A 20,976-nucleotide genomic window follows, 5' to 3' on the forward strand; every position below is an offset into this window, starting at 1 on the left:
CTAGATTACTAAATGACAAAAATAAAAAGCGACGGAATAACAAATTCTCTTCTTCCTTTTTAAGGGGAATTTTCCTATTAGATTTACCGAATTTTCGATACTGCTATACGTTATAATTAAAAAAGAAAAAATGGTTTGTTATAGATACTTATAAAGTTACTCGTAAATTAACTAAGTGCCAATTACTAGAGGCAAAAATTATATATCAATAGATCCTTAAATTTGTGTATCGGATTTACTAAAATTATTGATCTAATTATAATTATAATTTATTTTAATTATATTAATATATGTTATAATAGAAATATTATAAGAAAAGTGTACTATTACTAACATTTCAAAACATTTGCACTAATCTTACATTAGAAAACAAGAAAAGTTTCTATACAAACGTATATAATACAAATGTACAAATCAGTACGTGTATAAAATACGAAAATTTCATAATAATATTTTCCTCCAAAATAGAGAAAACCTCTATCAACATCATGCTACGGAATAGGAAAGAGTGTATTATTTCTACTGAACAAAACCGGGGAAACCATTTATCTCAATTTCAACAACACGAGCTATTTCGCTGACGAAGATAATTCCCGAATTCGAAGAAAGCGTGCGCCTTTAGCTTACATAACAGTTAGCGAAATGCAACCGAAGCTTAATCAAACTGGACTAACACGCACGTGCTATGGATGCTATAATGCCGGCAATGTTGGTCAGGTTATCCGAAGCCAACTAAATTCGTTACCATAAGCAGTTAGAAAGCTTGTTTCACTCAAAGGTTATTTTCCGTTTTTTTTGTTTATTCACTTTTACATTCAAATTTACTCCGTCTTATCTATCGTAATAAATCGCTGTGCTGATAATAATTTAAGCATCATAATATGATCACACGTGTTGTTCTACGACTCATTATTTTTCTGCCATTTGCAAACATGTAACAAAAAATGTTTTAAGCCGTCGAGGTGTCGAGTGTGCTACAAATGACGACAAAAAATGTCCGAAAACACTTTGTTTTCATAGCGAAATCAGGCTCACCTTAGGCAACATAAATAGGACCATACGTTGTATTTTTTCGTGAAATTGGATCTTGCGACAAATTCCAAAAGCATATTACACGATATTTTTACCAACTCGATATTACGTTTAATACTAGGTAGGTAATGGAAATAATATTTCATTCGTTGATACATTTTAGAATATTACATACGTGTCAGAAAGAGAGAATTACTGGCAGCGTGTAGTGTTATACGCCCAGACATTCTAATAACAGCAAGTCATTCAAACCTCTGCAAAAGAGCAAAATGTTGTATTATGGAAGGCGATATGCAATTTGAACAATTTGCAAGTGTACTGACATTATAAACCTGGTATCGAGTTTATATCATAAAATAAAATATCATGTAGTATGCTTTTTAATTTGCCGTTAAGTTTCCTACACTTTCATAAAGAAAAACAACATATGGTCCTATTTATGTTACCCAAGCTGACCTTGGTTTCGTTCTGAAAACAAAGTATTTTCGGGATTCTTTTTATCGTCATTTGCAGTACACTCGACGCTATTAAAGTACTGTTCAAAACACTTTTTATTACATGGCGGCAAATGACAGAAAAATAGTGAATCGCGTTATAGTGAACACTTGTGTATGTACATAGATTATTACAAAAAGTTATTCGTTTCATAATAATGATATCAACCGTGAAATATCTATAAATATATAAGTTTAAGAAAATTATATTTCCTCAGTATATGTTTAATGAATCTATCAGATAAATTTTCAAGAATATTTTACTGTTTGATATTTCCCATTAATAATCGATGATAGTAGTTGATTTGTGTGACTAGATGGTATTAGGTGGAAAGGAGGAAATAAAACTTTTATTAATATAATACAAATTTTAAACAGTCGAAGTACAAAAATTTATTACATAATTCAATTATTTCCTATATACATATTTTTCATATAAACTATTCTTATAATAAAGATTTATATTTTCCAATGATTTTTGACTACATGACTGTTAAAATTTGTTTTTATGCCTTACAACATAAAGCTTCGTGATCAAACGATAGTCAGTATGAATAACAAATATCAGGTCTACATGATTCAACAAAAGTTACGTTTATTTAAACAGTTAATTCAGCTTGCTTTACGTCATATTGTAAAGTACGATATATACTGCTATTAACAGTAATCATGGATCGAAGTTCACTATTCTCTTTTAATTATCTCCTTATGCAAATATGGTAATGTTCTTTTTAATTTGATAGCCTGTATGTTCACTGATCCGTAAAATTAATTGTCAAATTAAGACATTGAAACACTGTTATTAGTTATTCTAAATATGATACGTATCTATCTTTATCATTTTCAAAAGATCATAAATTCAATTTATATCATTCATAATTGCTTGGAAAAAATTAACCATCCTTGACCGATTTGCGATATAGAGGACGCATATAACGCCGTGGGGCTAATTAGCGGTGTAAGCAAATAAATTTTTACGATGAAGGAGTGGTAGTTACGCAGGCTCTCTTCTGTTCTTAATCGATTAGCGGTTAAAGCGTGCGCCAGACCTTCGGCCATAGCAATGTTGGTTTCGCGTGTAACACTGGAGACTCATCGATTCGTCATTTTATTGCTTTGGATCAATTGCGTAGATTGAAGAATCGTGTGTCATTTGAAATTCAACATTCGATTTAATTCAATGAGTTTTACGTTGTTAATTTTTATAGGAAATTGTTTTCTTCCAACTTAATCTTGTTGCAACATTTGGATTCCGTTTTTTACCTCATCATAATTCTTTTTGGTTAAGAAATTTTGCAACTATTTGTAGAAGAACGTACTTCATCTTTTTACTAAAAATATTTGCTTCTCCTAAAATTAAAAATTTTATTTCCTTTTTTTTGTATATATATTTGGAACTTAATTTTTTGAAAGCAATTGTCAATAAAAATTGGAATGTATTACATTGAATAGATGAATCTTGATGTAGTGATTATATTTTAGAAGTCTGAAAAATCTTAACTTCAATAAGAATTGTTGATAAAGATATTTGAATAAAAGACAGTAAATATTGCAGCATGTAAAAAAGAGTTACTCAACCGCATTAACACTTCCATTAGCATCGTAATTATCACTCGTAGTGATAAATGGGTCGAACAGTAGTTTTCAAGTTTCAAACACGTATGATTAACGACATATTTTCAACTTTACTTTTATTGTGAATAACATACAGTATATGAACATAAATTCACCATTATCGGAAACATGTTTTGATATAAAAAATTAAAAAATGGAGAAATAGGAAGTATCTTGAAATCTTCCGAATGTCATCGCCTAAAAAAAGAATTTCTTTCGATCTACCTTATCTTCCCCGGAAAAAAGCACAAAACTTTTATCTCTCCCCGTTTTTTCTCCGCAAGTACGAATATCAATCTACGACAGCCTGATAAGGCCACTCACTTTGCTCCATAAATTTTTAAACACCTCGCGTGTGACTCAGTAAGTCCACAATCATTCTTCCGCAAACGCACAGACTTATACAGGTATTCAACTTTTAACGCTTCTTATATGTTTAAGATTCATGCTGTATACTAATTTTTTACTAGCTATACATTTGTAGACTATCTTTTGTCATTTTTATAATTTGCATATACATGTCCAAATTTGTTTCAATCTAGCTGACATTCAGATGTTTTCAAAATGTTACAAACTTGTATCTTCCGCATAACCCGCTCTCGAGACATATGAACTTACAAATTGAAGCGAGCAATACAAGGAATTAGCTGAATTGACTGCTCGGAACTGACCGAGTGTTTTAGAAACGTTGGAAAACTGCGTATTAAGATTATGATTATGAGAAATGTTCCTTTTGTGTCTCTGCGGTGTACACAGTGCGACGTTAATGCTGGCGACATGTCGAATTTCAACGTTCATATCTCGATAACAGATGGTGCGAAAGACACGAATTGGAAACGTGTTTTGGAAACGTCTCAATGTCAGCTAGCAAGAGCACGTAATAAAAAGACAGTTTCCCGTTAAAAAATTGTAATATGCTTCACTGTACATTTCAAAGTTTGACATGGGTACAGTATATGTCCCCGTTGATTTCATGCAACCTTTGTCTGAAACATTTTTTCGTATCATTCGTATTTTTCCATGTGTTTGAGCGTTCACGGTTAAACATGACTGTATATATATATTTATACTGTATACCTATTTATCTATCTATATATATACATACGATGTATAATTGTATATTAAATGCACGCAAGATATAATGTTATAATTCTGTGTTATATATACAACGTTAAATCTATGGTAAATGTCCAAATATTAGGTTGTCCGAAAAGTTTCTTTCGTTTTATAAGAAAATAATAGATGCACAACATTGTTTGTTTTATATTATTTTATAGAATTATGTGTAATCCATTTTGTTCTATTGAAACAAATGTAACAGGAATATAAAACAAAAAATGTTACGCATCCATTATTTTCTTATAAAACGAAAAAAAAAACTTTTCCTACTTACCTAATATTTACCAGTATATGTGATTATCTCCAACCTAATATTTTTAGTAAGTCGCTATATATATTTCACGAAACTAATCTCAAAGTCATTAACGTAAAATCTTTTAAAAACATATGAATTTGCTGGTAGCTAGATGTGATTAAATCATAGAATACAGTATGAGGTGTTAGCTATTATTATCGTTTCGACTAATTGCATGTCCTTTCTGGCGAACATATAATACAACATCGCATCGTGTGCGTATTGCTTTTTCCACTCTCGTTAAGCCTCGGAGGTAGTCGAGTTCTGGAGAGAGGAACGTCGTCAGTTCAGTCAGTCGAGTCAGTTTACTTTGAACCGTCGCGTCGTACAGTGTGGATTTCCTTCGCGTTCTCTCAGTCGACGCGTTATTTATAAACTTCGCCGTCGATTCATCAGGCTTTCTCAAACCGACCGAAAGTATGCGGTGATTTCAGTGGCGCATTTCAGTGGCGCGTTTCAATGATATCGAACCGGTGCCGTAATTCCGTTCTGTTGGTATAAATTAAGAAAATTGTTCCGTTTCACGAGGATCGTTGCTCAACCATGCCATCCAGGCAAGGTAAAAATCCTCTCTGTTGTATACTTACTGCCGTCTTCTTGCGTATGAATGTATGTACATACTTTGCTGCGCGTGCGACGGACTATCGTGACGAATGGAAACGTGCAAGATTTAATTAGCGTGTCGTTTATGGGCATATAGGGTGTTTAGCATAGAATTAATTATTTTAACAGTGTTTTTATACTTGATAAAGTGAATATTTGAAAGTTGTATACTTACTATCGTCTTCTTGATGAATGGAAACGTACAAGATTTAATTGAAAAATTCTTTGCGGGTATAAATATATATAGGGTGATCTAAAAATCAGTCCTCCTGATTTTTCAGATAGTTCTGATCTACGGACAAATGAATGTTTTGAACAAAATTTAATCAACTTTCAATCGACTGCAAATTGCAGTATGAAGAACTTTTTAATATTGCAACTTTATAGTCGATTGAAAGTTGATCAACTTTTGTTCCAAACATTCTTTTGTCTATCGATTGGAAGTATTTAAAAAATCGGGGGGGGGGGGGACTAATTTTTAGACCATCCTGTGTATATAGGGGAGTCCAAATATAGAATTAGTTAGTTTGAGGATGTATTTATACTTGATGAATTGAGTGTTTAAAAGTTGTATATTTACTATCATTTTTTTATACACTGTTGCACATGCGACTTTTGATTTGTGGATCTACAAGACACAGCCGAATAACACGAGAAAGCCGACACGACGTGATTTGTTATGGAAAAATAAGAAAATAACAAAGAATAAAAATTTCTCATTTTTGGTTTAGTTTTCGAGAAAATCGAGTTTGAAAACTTGAACATACTTGAACATAGCTAATTACTATGATATGGATACGAGTAAACAATCAATAGGATGTTATTGTAGAAGCGAAAGTAAGTAAAACATATGAAATGCAATTTTTTCGTTTGACGCTTTATTTTCAAGAAAATAGAGTCCGAACATGTTTATATTCGACTTATTTTCACACGTAGAATGACCTCCTGTCGATTATTTAATCCTCTGTAATCCGGAATTAGCCATGTTCATGTATACTTCATAAATTTTCAAAATCGATTTTCTCATAAACTAACCCGAGAATGAAAAAAGTTTTATTCTATATTTTTTTTATTTTCCTACAAGGAATCATGTTCTGCACGCTTTTACATGTTATTCGGCCGCATCCTGTATAAGGTGTCCCCACATAGAATTAACTACAGCGATGTACATTTTATATTATGATAAATTTATCGAACGATTCACACGACAGAACAAACACGAACGTAGAAATGCGGAGCATGGCTGTAAAGTGTGCGCACACGAAATGTTCCAAGTATTTACGTATAGGGAAGTGAATCAAGGATACGCTTCGATAACTGGATGCATTGTTATGTGCGCAACATCCTCGCTTATATAGGGTGTTCCAGTAATCCCAGTATAATAGGTAAGGGGATGATACTTAGTTAAGAAAAAATATGTCAAAAATATAGAATAAAATTTGTTCATAAGACGCTTCATTTTCGAGAAAATGGAATTTGAAAATTAATGAAGTACGTGCTTCAGCCCTAGCGATATTTCTTTACATTTGTATTCGTTTGTAAGTGAATTAATATGGAATACGCATACCATGCGTTGCTGAAGGATAATGACGCGTATCAATTCTTCGAAAGCTTGATTCTAAATTCCGGTATAGTGTGCGGATTACGTTCACGCGAGCGAAAATAAAATAGAAAAAGGGGAAATTACACTGTAAGGATGAGGTAGACGCGTCCAGAGACTGCATTTCCTTTGCGAAGGATACAGTTAATTTCGAATGTAGCCTAGTAGAGGAGCATGGCTAGCGGTTTACCATAATTCAACGAGAAAGAAAAACACAGACTCGGATATGCTCCCGGCTTATTTAAAATGCTACCTCCGTTATGGTTGTCGGTCGGTTAGCTTCGTTTTAGAAAGATATTAATTATAGTGCTAATTATTGTAACCGCGTGCAATGCTTATTCGTTATTGTATTTAATCGTGGAAATACGATATTCCATTGGATAATGAAAAAATTGCGATTCCTCTGTGTTTAAGAAAGCACAAAATAAAATTCAAATGTTTATCATTTACAATAAAATCATATATCATACTATTATCTATACTAATTATAATAGATCACACTAATTATTAAATTAATTATCATGGAATATTTCTAATATGTACTAGCTTATGTAAAATAATTACAAAAAGAAATTATCGTCAATCAATCATAAAACAAATATTCCATTGTATCGTCATGCATCATACACATTAAAAGGTACTGAAAACACAAGACAGCTTAGTATTCATAGATTTTAACAATTCTTTACAAATTAATATCTTAAGAACAAAATTAATCTAAAACTAAAGCGAAAAAGTTAAAGATGTAATTCAAGAATAAAAGTCATTAGATTTCATAAATTCTGTAATTAAGTTTAACTCAAAATCGTCCTTATTCGAATAATTCCATTAATGAAAAGAGAAACGTAGTGTGTAGAAGGTGAAGAGTGGTAAACAGCCAATTATCCAGGTTTTTGAAATACCTCAAAGTTGCTCGAGTGACAAACACACCGCGTATAAGTTGGTAATTTGAGGAAGTTGTAAAGGGACGAGAAGCTTGGCACGATGAATGCTGCAACACGTTAACCTCCCTGTTTCGTTATTTTCGTATGTTATTACGTGTGCAGACGCGTATTACGGATGCGCTTCGTTACACAGTCGCGCACGCTTGCTCTTCGAATATTCTCCCTTATGCATCTCTTCTTCCTTCCCTTCTCGTCTTTCTTTTTTTTCTTTTTCCTTTTTATTGCGAACGCAAGCATCCTTTTCGTTTTATATTAAAGACGGTTTTGATTTAATCAAGATTTGAAGAGTATGAGAGATCGTTAGTTCAAGTAGTACCGAATAATTGTCTAATCAATGGTGCATGAAATTCATTTGATTAAATTTTCTATAATTTAGCAGTAGAACTATCAAAGCGATCGGAGTGAGCAATTTGTAATTTTTCATAGGTATTTTATAGATTTAGAACATCAGTGTTTAATTTCCTGTAGAAACGTTAGAGATATAGATTATCAGTTTCTAGCATTTCATAGAGATTTTATAGGTTATCAATCTCTATTTTTCCATAGAAACGAGATCGAATGTTTCTTTCTGAAACTGTTTGTGAATGATATCGTCCAAGTTCGATTCAGGTCGACATTAGCGGTTAATCAAGCTCTCACGATGCCCTAATACTGATTATTAACCTTGACTTTTCTCGACTACGAGCTAATTCGATCATCGCTCATGGAATAATCGCTCCCCCTGTACTAGGGATCTGACCCTGTGTATAGGCAGGGTGATGTTAATTACCAATATCTACAGTGACTTTAACAAGCAAAACATAAAAACATAGCCTCCAAACGATTCGACAAATGAATAGAACAGTACCCGTGGTTTCAAAAGAATTTTCAAATTTTTCTGCATTATCGCAATTTCGGTTGCAAGCGAAGTTGTAAACGTTTCGTGGCTGACTGATTCACGTAAATTTCGTCGGAGCACCGGTTAAAATGAGATCTCAGCGACGAGGCAACTTGACTGCCTAGAGATGAAACATGGCACTGAAATTTGTCGGAATCTTTACGCCCCGAATATTTCAAGTCTTTTCCTGTGTCACTCCACTCGCTATTCTCATCCATTTTCCAAGCTTTTGTTGGAATTTCAGTTACCCGAAATTTACTTACTACTCGCGATGAAAAGAATTCGGAAAACAAGAAGTGGCTTGACAGAAAATTGGTATAATAAGACATCGAGCTTTATGAAAAATACTATAATATTCTCATTTAACTCGATAAATTCATATTTACTACTGCGATTCTGGGTTATGATACTCTTCATACAAAATTCACTCATTTTGTTGTCAAACAAATTTCAACAAGAGCCATGCACGTTATTTCATCGATAAAGTCATAAGTTTGAAATAATACATTATTAATGATAAAGGAAAAGGAAGAAGCAATAATCATCTTTACAACAATATTCTCTTTAAAACTTCAATGAACTTTAGACTTCAATTGTAGTGATGCAATTGAGATACGTCACTTCTGATGTAAACCAACGAGAGCAAACATAACGTTGCTACAACGGTACAAGTGTCTTCGTGTTAGAATTTTAATTAGCCGGAAACTTATTTAATACTTACGATGAAAGGAATTTGGAAAACAGGAAATGGCTTGGAAGAAGGAGAAAAAGAGAGAGGGATAATTGTAATAATCATGGCTTCTCTATTCAGCCTCTTGGCCAGCAACTCGTGATTTGTCATACTACGGTGCTTCGAGTAATTAAAGGATCGACTAATTAGATGATCTTGTCCTTAGTAGTACTGTATCTTGTTTAAGCTTTTGAGGTCTTTCCAAAGATTACTCGAAAGTAATTCTACGATTGTTTTAGTTGTGTTCAGTTGAACTTCTATAATGTGGTTTGCATCACATAAAGAATTAAATAAAATTTGCTGTAATTACTCTCATTGCAAGTTGCACGAATAAAGCTGAAAAGAATAGACAACGATTGTAAACGAAGACAGAAATTGGCATAGCTACACAAAGTTGCATACATCCTTCAATTCAAGAGGCTGTGTTCCCGAACAAAAGAGCTTTTTGTCAAGACTTGTTTTACCATCGATCCGGACTCAAATCCTTTCTTTTCGTTCAGAACCCTCGTTCACGATCTATACACATAAACCCTGCCCTGTACTATTTTTATTCGACGATTTCTCTCTCACATCTTTTTACAGTGCATTACTTCCTGTTCCTCTCTTCTTGTTCATAGAACCTTTACGATAAATCAATGAAAAGAAATTTCGCAAGTCATTTAATCATAGATAGTAAATGGTAATAAATATGGAAAACACGAATTGCGTTGGTTTCATGTGAATTTTTTATTCACGCTACGCGGAACACTGATGAATTGTGATTACAATCTTATATTTCTAATGCATATTTTATAATATTTGCGATGTAATGAATGTAATTATTTTTTCGAAAGGAACGATAACGATATAATGTATAAAATGTGTTACACGATAAGACCACTACCTTTTTTATTTATTCCCTTACATCCGATTGATCGAAGAAATTTGCACCTATAAGTCTTTTGTATCTTATATGCATTTGCATATTTTAGACTTACACAGCGTGTAATTGTAAGTATCAAATTCCATTGAATATGAAATAAAATCTAATTATGTATCAGTTAATGAAATCATGATTACTGTATCTCTATGGGTTAATATTAGGAAACTCAGTTATTTCTAATGTAATTAAAAAATTATTTGCTTAAAAAATGACGACATGTCCCATATGAAAATTTGCTAATCTCCAAGATAATACTATGTATTTACATTCTCTTAATTACGATAGCTAATACAAAGCTAGCACCTATATCTATGATATAAATTTATTGATTTATCACTCCATAGGCAAATTCAGTAAATTTTATATTATACCGTAAGATTATTAAAAATTCGATATCTTTATAGGTATATAAAGTTTTAGTGTATTAAGTATAGGATTTTGCGGTCACGACAGAGCAAAGAGTCAATTTGATCAAGATTCCTTGTTTACTTTTTTCTTCTATATAATTCTGTTGCTCGACAAATATTTGTACGATTTTGAAACGTAGTGACGTAACCTACCACAACACAACTCTGAACAATGTATGACGTCATGACCTAAAGGGTTTCTTGTCCAAGGCCAATGGGAGAAGCTTGGCCTAATTGCAACGTTGTATCTTAAATTCTGAAAAGAATACTTCTAACAAAGATTCTGACTTTCGTCCTTGCAATTCTAGGTAGACTCAAGAGAAAAAAAATCATTTTTATATATATCAGGTTGCCCGAAAGTTTCTTTCGTTTTATTAGGAAATAATAGCTCCACAACATTATTTATTTTATATTATTTTTTCAAATTATGTATGATCCATTTTGTTCTATTGCAACAAGAAGAAACTTTTGAGACAACCTTAATACGTTATATTATATATATCATATCTTATATTATATCATTTTTATTATATAAAATAGGTATTTTTCCTTTTATTATCGATATATTAGTCTTTCTTCTTTATATTGAAATTTCTTAATAGAAATAATTTGTAAATATATTTATAAAGAATGACCTAATTTATAAACGAAAAATGTAGAATTAATCTTTCTTAGAATTTTTCTGGTATTAGTTTTTTCTTTTGATATTAGAATTAATTTGTTTGTGATTATTAATCTTCGAGGAGAGAAAATTATAATGGCTGAAAATCTGGGATATACATTCTTCTTCGGACGTTTAAAAATCTGGCAATTTATCTAAAAGCTTTCGCATTCAGCCTCTAAAGTAACTCAAAAGTGTAAACAAAACTGGAAAATAGCGGAGCATTATATCGCAACGTTTCCTACACACATATAATTGAAAAATGAGATATTCAAAATTAAGTTTTGCTGTGAATATAATTGGAAAAATATCTTTTTAAATTAAATTTCAATTATGAATTTATAACTTGTCTAAAATTATCGAACGATAATTTCTGCGTTATGCAACGTCTAATACGATAAATTGACGTTAATTTGCTGATTTATCGAAATTCAATATTGGTCTTAACCTACATCTATATTTAGGGAATTACTCTGTGCTCTAGAGTATAAGATAAAATATTAGCCAAATTATTAAATCACTATGTTACTAAATTATTAAATTTCGGATTAATGGTACAAAATTTTTTCACTCAGAATAATTTATTAAAGATTATTGTAATATACATAAGTACATTGTAATATATAAATATATAATTACTAATTATTAAATTACTAAGTTAGTAAATCGTTAAATGTTATCTCAATGTCGACGATGAATTATAATAATCTTCTCCATTTCAAAGAGTTTCCTCGATCGCAATTAAATTCTTTATAAAACTTTCGATGTACAATAGACACACTTTACTTTCAATCTCTTTATCAAAGCAAGGAACAAAACGCATTAGCCCATTTATTTCGATCGTGCCGTAAAATTGAGTGTATTATACGGATACCGCACATAAATTCAAGGACGTAATGTAAACCGTAACCAGGTCGATCTCCAGTAACCTCGTGTCGACGACAAATTACTATTTGCAATCTCTCATTGCCAAACGCTGCGATTTCAATAATTAGCAAATTGAAACTTATTAAGCCTCTATCACAGTTATCAATCTTCGTTTATTATCATTCATTCCATTTAATAATTCATTATTTATATAGCGCCAGAAATACGCAGGTAAGCGTTGATTAAAATAAGGATAGATGATACTGAAAGCAAATACGTACCATAAAATCTACAAATTTTATTTTCTATTTACTTTATGTTTCTTATAATATCCACATCTTTCAAAAGATCTTTCAAAAAAATATTCCTCCAGTTTTATTTCATTCTTTTCCCTTTAAAAAGTAGATATTTCTTTCCTTAAAAATTGTTGTTTATTTACCGAAATGTTTCTTTCTTTCGATATAAATTGCCTCATTTCCCCGATACGACTAAAAACTAGGCGATCGATAAGATGATGAACCGAAGGGAAAAATTTTTCGGTGTCTGCCGAGTATGTTGACCCGCGCTGGTTCGTTGAAAGCCATCAGACTACCCAGAAGATGATTCCATGAATGACACACTCACACGTTCACACCGTTTGCGAATCTATTTCACTTGGTAAGGGTATTGAAAACATGAATTGCTCGACGTGTTGCTACAGAAAGAAGCTCATTTTCCTACACAATCATGTTGCCGGGCCTCTTTGAGACGCTCCAGAGAACTACTTCGAGGAACCAGTTAAGAAGTTCCAGGCGAGAGGTCAACTCGCACCCTATTTCCTCTAAAGTACACTATCGTTCATAAGTATTACATCAGGACATCTGTTGGTTTCATAATATACACGTGGTAATTGAAAAAATCAATCGGCCAGAATTTTTTACTTATGAACAATTGGCGAAAATTTGTGTTTAGGTCTTAGACTAAGTTTAGAACGTTTACATTCATTAAAATGTGCTTATACACGTAGACACAAGTGTTTATTGATTTTGTTATTGGATTAAAATGAAACATGTTCCTGCATAGTAAGTTGGGAAAATTGATCGTAACATAGTATCGTGTGGTTACGTAACACAAGTGTTTCGTAAACTATCGACAACCTGTCGATAGCTGTCAGTCACGTAGAAGTGAGCATCATTTTGTAATAGAAAATATTATCTTACTTGCTGAAGCTTTCCACATAAATTGGACATTTCAATAAAAACGAACTACATGTATATGTGAAACGAAATCAAAACATTTCTTTTGATTATAAATTAAGCCTTTGCATCAAATCAATATTAATAAATGATAAATAACTGTGATATTTTACGCGTTTACACGAAATTTAAAGATACAGAGGCACAAAAAAGAGAATGTATGTACTACACGAAACTATATAAAATATATAAAACGAGTCTTTCTACTTAAATTGTATTTCTATAGTTATGTCCATAAAAATATAAATTTCCATAAAAATCCGCAGTCTGGTAATAAAAATCTTTATTGTTGGCGAATCAATCACCTATTGTCGAATCAACTACAAAAGACCCATGGCTCTTCTTTAGCACGTTGGCATCACGTACAAAAATTGACAAGTTTCAAGAAACAAAATTTCAGTCCTAACGAAGAACCACACCTCTGTTCAGCGGACAGCATGTTAACAAACTGCTACGTATTCTTCCATCAGAATATTTCTAGAATCATGAAACAGTTCATATTTTTATACAATGTCATCGTTCTTGCTCCTATAAATGAAGATATAATTACAATTGGAGAATTAGGTCAGAAAGATATTTCTTCTCGAGCCGAAAAGATGAGGACGAAGCGCATAGTTGGTTCCAAAAGGAATTCGATACACGTAAAGTTCTTACTTCTTCCTCGGCAATTCGTGTACGAGGTTGCTTTTAAGGCCATCCATTTCCTCGGTTGTTGTATTCCCAGCATTGTTCTTGCTGCATCGCGACACAAATTCCCGCCAAACAGATTTCTGATCTCTTGCTATTGCTCGTGCCTTAATGAACAATCTGTTTAAAAGTAGTTTGCCTCTGTCCTTTCTCTTGACAACAGTTTCAAGCTGTTAAGGACCAAGCAACAGTTCATCATAATGTTACGCGTACTTCAATTTCTTTAAATTTCATAAAATTGTAGAATTTCGATGGAAGAAACGGCGATGACAAAAGTATTAAGCAAATCTTTCGAATTCTCCTTCAAAGCTACGACGTTAAAGCGCGGAATTCGATAATGTAAAATGATTGAAAAAGATTTGCAAGCGAAATGTTGTGTAAACAGCGTTGGCTTATAATGGATTAAAATGAAATGTAATGTTTTAAATGATAATATAAAAAGCATGATTATCTGCTTAGATAGAGAAAGAAATCTCGTGCATTCCGATTGATTGCACTTACCTTAATCGAAAAATCATGATAAGAAAAATTAGGTAATGTGCCTCTTTTGTTGCTTTTACGGAAATGTACCCTAATGTACTGTACATGACTTGTTTAAGAAAAACACTTGAATAATGTATATTGGAAAATGTTCTACGATGTGTATATAATCCGAAGGTTGCCTTATCGTTAACCGACGTTTATCTGCAGGTTTTAAATGGATTTTCCTTGGAAATTTATTTCGTATGTGTAGATATCGACACAAAATAAAGACTTTACTTGTTAATTTATAAATATATGTTACCCTGAATAATAATAGATAGTAGATTCATGAATGTGGATAATAGGGATTATTTAAAGAACTATCCGTTTTTAAATCAGTCTTTAAATATCTCAAAGAATTATCTTATATTTTTGCTTAACGTTTCACACCAGAGTTTTCTACAAGTTACGGAAAGTAAATATTCCTTCCTATATTGTAATTATATACTTTACAAAGAGAAAGGTGAATACACGTAAAACTCCTTTTATCATACTCGTGCCATAGACACTACATAAAAATAACATTCTTGTGTAACCACATCAACATTGACTACGTTATTTTTATATGAAACTATGAACTTTGTTTGTCTCGTTGCTATCGAGACCGATTATCACAATCGAGGTTGTCGACGCTACTCTCTATATGTTTCATTTGTTAAATAAACTATTTAGTTAAACAACTAATGATACTGCGTGTACATATTGATTTTGATATTGAGAATTTTATTCTCGGTTATTTTGTTTTATTATGTCAGATTAAAATAAGAATTATCAATTTCGGAATTTCGAAAGTTTTAGAATAAAACTGTTACAGTTTTATTTCATCGTTTATAAATTGCCTTAAAATAATTCACGTTAGTCACATTTATTCGTACCTTTCAATGTTATCGACATTCTTTATCGTGATCGTAACACACAAAACACAGACATTCCAACACGTTTCTGTCGAGTATGATGTCACTAATATGGAAGATGATCGAAAAAAATAGCCCGATCAAAGATGAACTTTTCTCCGCTTTTTACCAAACAACGATGAATCATGTATATTTTAAATAGCAATAAAGGAGATCGTAGTTGCTTATCCTTCCATCTCGGTAAAATATCGTAGCTTTTTATATTGAGATGTCGGGTTAAAAATTTTAAAAATTCGGAGACAAATGATGTACCAGTGAGAGAAGATCAAGCAAATGCAATCATGTTTTTACTCTTGGGCGCAAGCTGATAATCGTGACATAATGAAACAAAACGAACGTGATGATTCATCTGGAATTGTTTTTCATCGACTGTTTTTTTTTCCTTCTTTTCTTTCTTCATAGTCGATTATGTAAAGACGATGATTAATCGTTGACGTCCCAGCGTCACGAGACATCGATCTATCAACGAATTGCATTTCGTGTATTTTTAGTCTTTCCAGTTAAGTTTACAAGCGGAGTTTACTTTCTCTACTTTTACATTTATTTTCCTTATTAACGTTTAATTGGTCTTACGCAATGGAAATTAATGCAGTTGGGGCTTATTCAACTACTTTATTTAGTTATATTAGGAACAAAGTAATTAAAGATCGGAATTTTCCAGACAAGTAGACTTTAAGAGGAAATGACAAAAGTCGGAATATTTTGTCTTCATGGTTCATGTGAAATGTACATATATTATTTATTTCTAAATTAATATCATTAATATTGTATAAGTGTAAAAAATTAACAGCTTGAAATCGCTAAGAAATGCGCAATATCACAAAATCATTAATTATTCATAAAAGCCAATAAATTGAATTGTTCAAAATCTTTCCAGAAAAGTCTACATTCCTTCAATAACTCGTTTAACCAAATTTTTCCACAATTTTAACTACATCTCTGTCAATCAACCGTCGACAAGCTCATTCCTAATCTGTCATTCATCTGAAATGAAAAAGAAACACTGAACAGAAGTAGACAAGCAAACAAAGAAAAACACGAGATCGAGGAAGCCAGTAAAAAGAAGCGAAAGGACGAAAAATGTTAAAGAAGAAGCATAAACCGCGGAATGCTGCCAGGCAAGAGGATCGAAAGGCCTTTAAGCTCCACGCGGAGGAGGAGAAGGTCGGATCAAGGCTTCGTGGAGTTCGATTTTCGGCGTCTCGAGCGAAAAACAGATGAACCAAATGGTTTCCTGTTTCGTCTCTCACGCGAGAATTCTATGTGTATGTGAGCGCGTGCAGTTCAGAGCGTGACGAGTAGCGATGGGCTTAAGTACGTCGCAAATAGATTCAAGCATCGATCATCTGGTCTTAAATCCTGTAAACCATGGCTTCGCAACATTTATAGGCTGAGACAGACCCACTTTCGTCAAATTTTTTTCCCGGTCCACGCGAAGATTACACGGAATGTAATTGCAGTCGAGAATTAATCGATAAGCAATTCAAAATTACTTTAACATAGACCTGCGGAAAACTAAACAGAAACAGTAATTCTCACGCGATCTTTAACTTACAATCGTTCATCCGACGATTCTCGATGAGTAAGAGTAAAACTCTTTCAATGAACATGTAATTACTCCCATATTTTAGTATTTAACGCGATTCGTACTTTGGGAATCCACGCTTTATACTAATTTATAGAGTTATTCGCGAAAGTATCTTCACGTTTACCATAAAAGATTTTTATGCTTTTGTTGGTAATTTCACTAGCATTGATAATAAGGCAAGATACATCGTGATCATATTGATAAAATTTGAAACGAATCTCAAAATGTATATGAAATTTGTGTCCGTTCTTTTGACACATTCTGATATTGACGCATATGGTGCGTCGCGTCGGTTTAATTATTATTATTATTTGTGTCATTGAACTCGTGATATCGAACTTGATCCCATCACTAGTGTGGCAGTGCACCTTCCATGGAGAATGCTCTTTCGCAGGAGAGCGTGCTGATGGAATGAGTGTGGCCATTCCGTACCGTGGAATGTTGCTCTACCGGCTCGATAAGCTGCATGGTATCAGAGATCTCGTAGGCGCCATGACTCGTGTTGATTACTCGATTTCAGCGTTATTGCCACTGGACGAGTTATTTGTGATCCTAGGGCCCTTCAGCTGTGAAATAGATGACACAACGCTAAATAGGTGTACGTAAAGTGGATATATACGACGATGGTTAAATACAAAGACAGTGTGAGATTTCCGTGTTGGAAGAAAGTTGTTTAGTTTCTGTTCGTTTTCTAGTTCTCGAGAGGATAAATGGAGAATTTATGATCTATTGAAGTGAAGATTTCAGAGAAATGATGTATGGTGGGTTGAAAATTTAAGAATGTGTTAGTTGTGATTCTATATATGTAGTTTTGTTCAGATGTTTATATATATCTAATGATATATTACTGTTAAGTTAGTTCAGCTTGAGAGAGTTTCTATTTCACTTAAAAAATGTGCAACTTTCCGGTCGGTAGAATTTTTATTTATTAATGTATTATATCTGACTAAAACTTAGTTATTTTATCACGATTTCTGGAATTTCTATTTTACTTTAGAATCGGAAAATAGTATTTTTAATTTAGCTTTCAGTTATTCGATTCCTGTTTGAATAGGAATTTCTAAATTTTTTTAAATCGTTTTATTAATTAGAATAAATGGTATCCAGTTGAAGGTTTCTAATTTATTTTAATATAATTTTTGAAATTTCTTTGTTATTTTAAAAACAGCTTTTCTCTATTTATGTCGGTCAGATTTTCTAATTAAAGGAAGTAGATAATATTTTCGAACAAATTGTTTTATACTCAGAATAATCTTACTTCAAGATTAATAAATTAATCTATTCACAGCTCGGCTCATTCAGTTATCCTAACTTATGTTACGAATTATTACAATCGAGTTGATAACGCTATGAATTATTGAATAAGGTTGAAGTTATAAATATTACAATGAACTTGAATCATGGGATTTTGATCCACCAGAATTCGACTTTTTCAGCATCTGGATTATCCCAGCTCCTACCGTTCAAGGTTCTCGTTATGTAATCTACGATTGTGAAATATATTGGCGTTTATAAATAGAAAATGTAATGGACGAAATAATTTTTCTTTCCAGTATAAATACCCAAAAAGTTAAAATAATAAAACATCTGTAAAATATATAAATCTATAAAGATATAAAAATTTGTTTGTTACTAACACCTGGTCTATTCTTGATCGTCAAATTGTATCAGTAATTTTATTCTATCAATTAATATTTTTCACTATTGCCATAATTGAACAAAATTCGAAAGAAATTTACAATTTATTGTTATACAATTTCTTATTATTATTGTTATACTACAATTTCTTTATCCAATATTCAAACAATTAAAGTGTACTGTTAAAATGGAATAAATTGGTACATGGAATAATTTTCGCTAATTACCTAAATAAATGGTTCTTTAATTGCTTCAAAATTATTCTTATCGCACGATTATACGTTTCACCTGGTGATCCAATCGTGAATCGTAACAACTTAAATGAGAAGAACGAAAGATCTAAATGTATTTCATGCAGATTGTTATAACTGTTATGTATGTATAGTGCTCGCGTAACATAGTAATGTAGTAATTCTGCTCGACTCCGGTATTGATGCAATGTGTCCCCATTAACAACCGCTTTGTTTCAATGAAAGTGCTGAGCTTGCAATCCAAACATCTTGATTGCGTCGCGTTCACAAAACGTTGCACTCTCAAATTTATAATTCCATGAAATTGATATTCGAGACGTAATTCTTATGAGAATACTCTAAGATAATTTATTATCGCCTGGAGAAGATCAAATTTTTTATTCCAGTAAACACTCTCACGCGCGACGATTATTACACAGAAAAGATTACATGAATTAAAATACACCAATATGTATTTCTATATTCTAAATTAATATTTAAATATAACTAAATGTACAAAGTAAAATAAAATCTTCTAGAATTTAATGGTCGAATAAGAGGGAAAAAAAACTAATATCAAGGTAACAGGAACACGTGAATTATTTTTTTGTACCATTGAAAGTTTCGAATTAAACACGCTCCTTGAATCGTGTTTTTATAGAAAGTATTTCTGATTAATGACAAGTGCGCTAAAGACTTTATTGCTTTGTGCGTCAAAAACTGTTTTCTACGTATTAGCAGTTAAGTGGACTAAGAAAAAGACAATTAAGACGTCGATGATTACGTTATTACATTCGCGGTAAAACAGCTGGTATGTTAATAAATTATTTTTATAGAACGATTTATAAAATAATCGATCTCGGTCAAGGGAGAGTATCGTATAGATGAATTGAATTATTTCATTCTATCAATCAACAGATTTTTGATTCGTTAGTAAAGTCAACATTTGGCAAACCAAGTATTTCTATGAAAGGAAATTATGTCAGATTTATTTATGAAATATCATTATTCATTTAATTATTAAATGAAATTACTCAATTCGATTCGATTACCAGAGAACATAAATTCGTATCTACGATTTTCATGGATTAAAGAAACAATGATACACGGCTGCAATAAAATGTACTTACAATGTACAACTGCTACAGGACAGTTCAATTATGGAAACCATAAAGTTTTGTCAGTACAACCACAATTGTGTACGGTGCGAAATCAAATTTGCATGTGTGCCAGATTTAGGAGATGCAACGAGTCCAACAAGCTATTCCAACTAATTGTCACTGTTATCCTACTGTTGACCTAATCAGACTCCATCTCCCTCCATATACGTATACAAGTAGACACAATTCCAATGAAATACAATGGAAGAGCTCAAAAGAAAAAATAACAATGTTTGTCGCTTTCTAGGAAATCTTCTAGTATGTTTAATTTCTGTTCAGTACATTTCAATTTCTTGTGACGAAATACGCATCATATTACACTATTTCTATAAATGTATCAATAATTATTACATCATAAAGGAATTATATTTGAATCACGAAATTATAGAACCTTAGAATTATAGAACCTGTTTTTGTAGAATTATTTCATTTTCATTTGACTATATAAGCCAGAACATAAATCATGTTTCATCATACCAATTCCATGAAAAAGTCAAAAGTTTGACAAGGATCGTGCTTATTATGAACCTCTCGATCGTAACCAACTTTATACACATTACTAAGTTACCTTTGCATTCTTAACGAATATTGCAGTTTAACGATCTCCAGTTACCACGCAACATCGTGCGTTATATCGTGAAAGTTAATCGAACGATGGCTCCAATATGATTCAAAGAGAAGAGAATTTCGAAACAGACTGCTATTTGTCGTATATGTAATCTTCACTCTGCTATAGTCCCGTAATCGAAAGAAATAGCATAGCATCGTGGACAAAGATTTGTAACGATCGTTCTTAATTGGATATCAAATCAGGACAGTCGATGTGCATATAATCTA

The 20,976-nt window shown here is 32.2% G+C and overlaps 1 protein-coding gene across 6 annotated transcripts in view; it reads left to right on the plus strand.

The window, feature by feature from the left end:
• Window positions 1-20,976, plus strand: part of LOC126863399 (protein kinase C and casein kinase substrate in neurons protein 1) — a 59,057-nt gene that overhangs the window by 25,931 nt on the left and 12,150 nt on the right. Inside the window, exons 1-2 of one of the 6 annotated variants that reach the window (XM_050613519.1) lie at window positions 4,836-5,113; window positions 6,369-6,542. The exons of 4 other annotated variants lie outside the window; for them this stretch is intronic. The gene's annotated coding sequence lies outside the window, so the exon portion shown is untranslated. Of the gene's footprint in view, window positions 1-4,835; window positions 5,114-6,368; window positions 6,543-20,976 lie in introns of those variants that run through there. One more of the 6 variants, XM_050613518.1, reaches the window with a different exon arrangement.

Source organism: Bombus huntii, chromosome 3 (assembly GCF_024542735.1).
Source record: "Bombus huntii isolate Logan2020A chromosome 3, iyBomHunt1.1, whole genome shotgun sequence".
NCBI classification, from domain to species: domain Eukaryota; kingdom Metazoa; phylum Arthropoda; class Insecta; order Hymenoptera; family Apidae; genus Bombus; species Bombus huntii.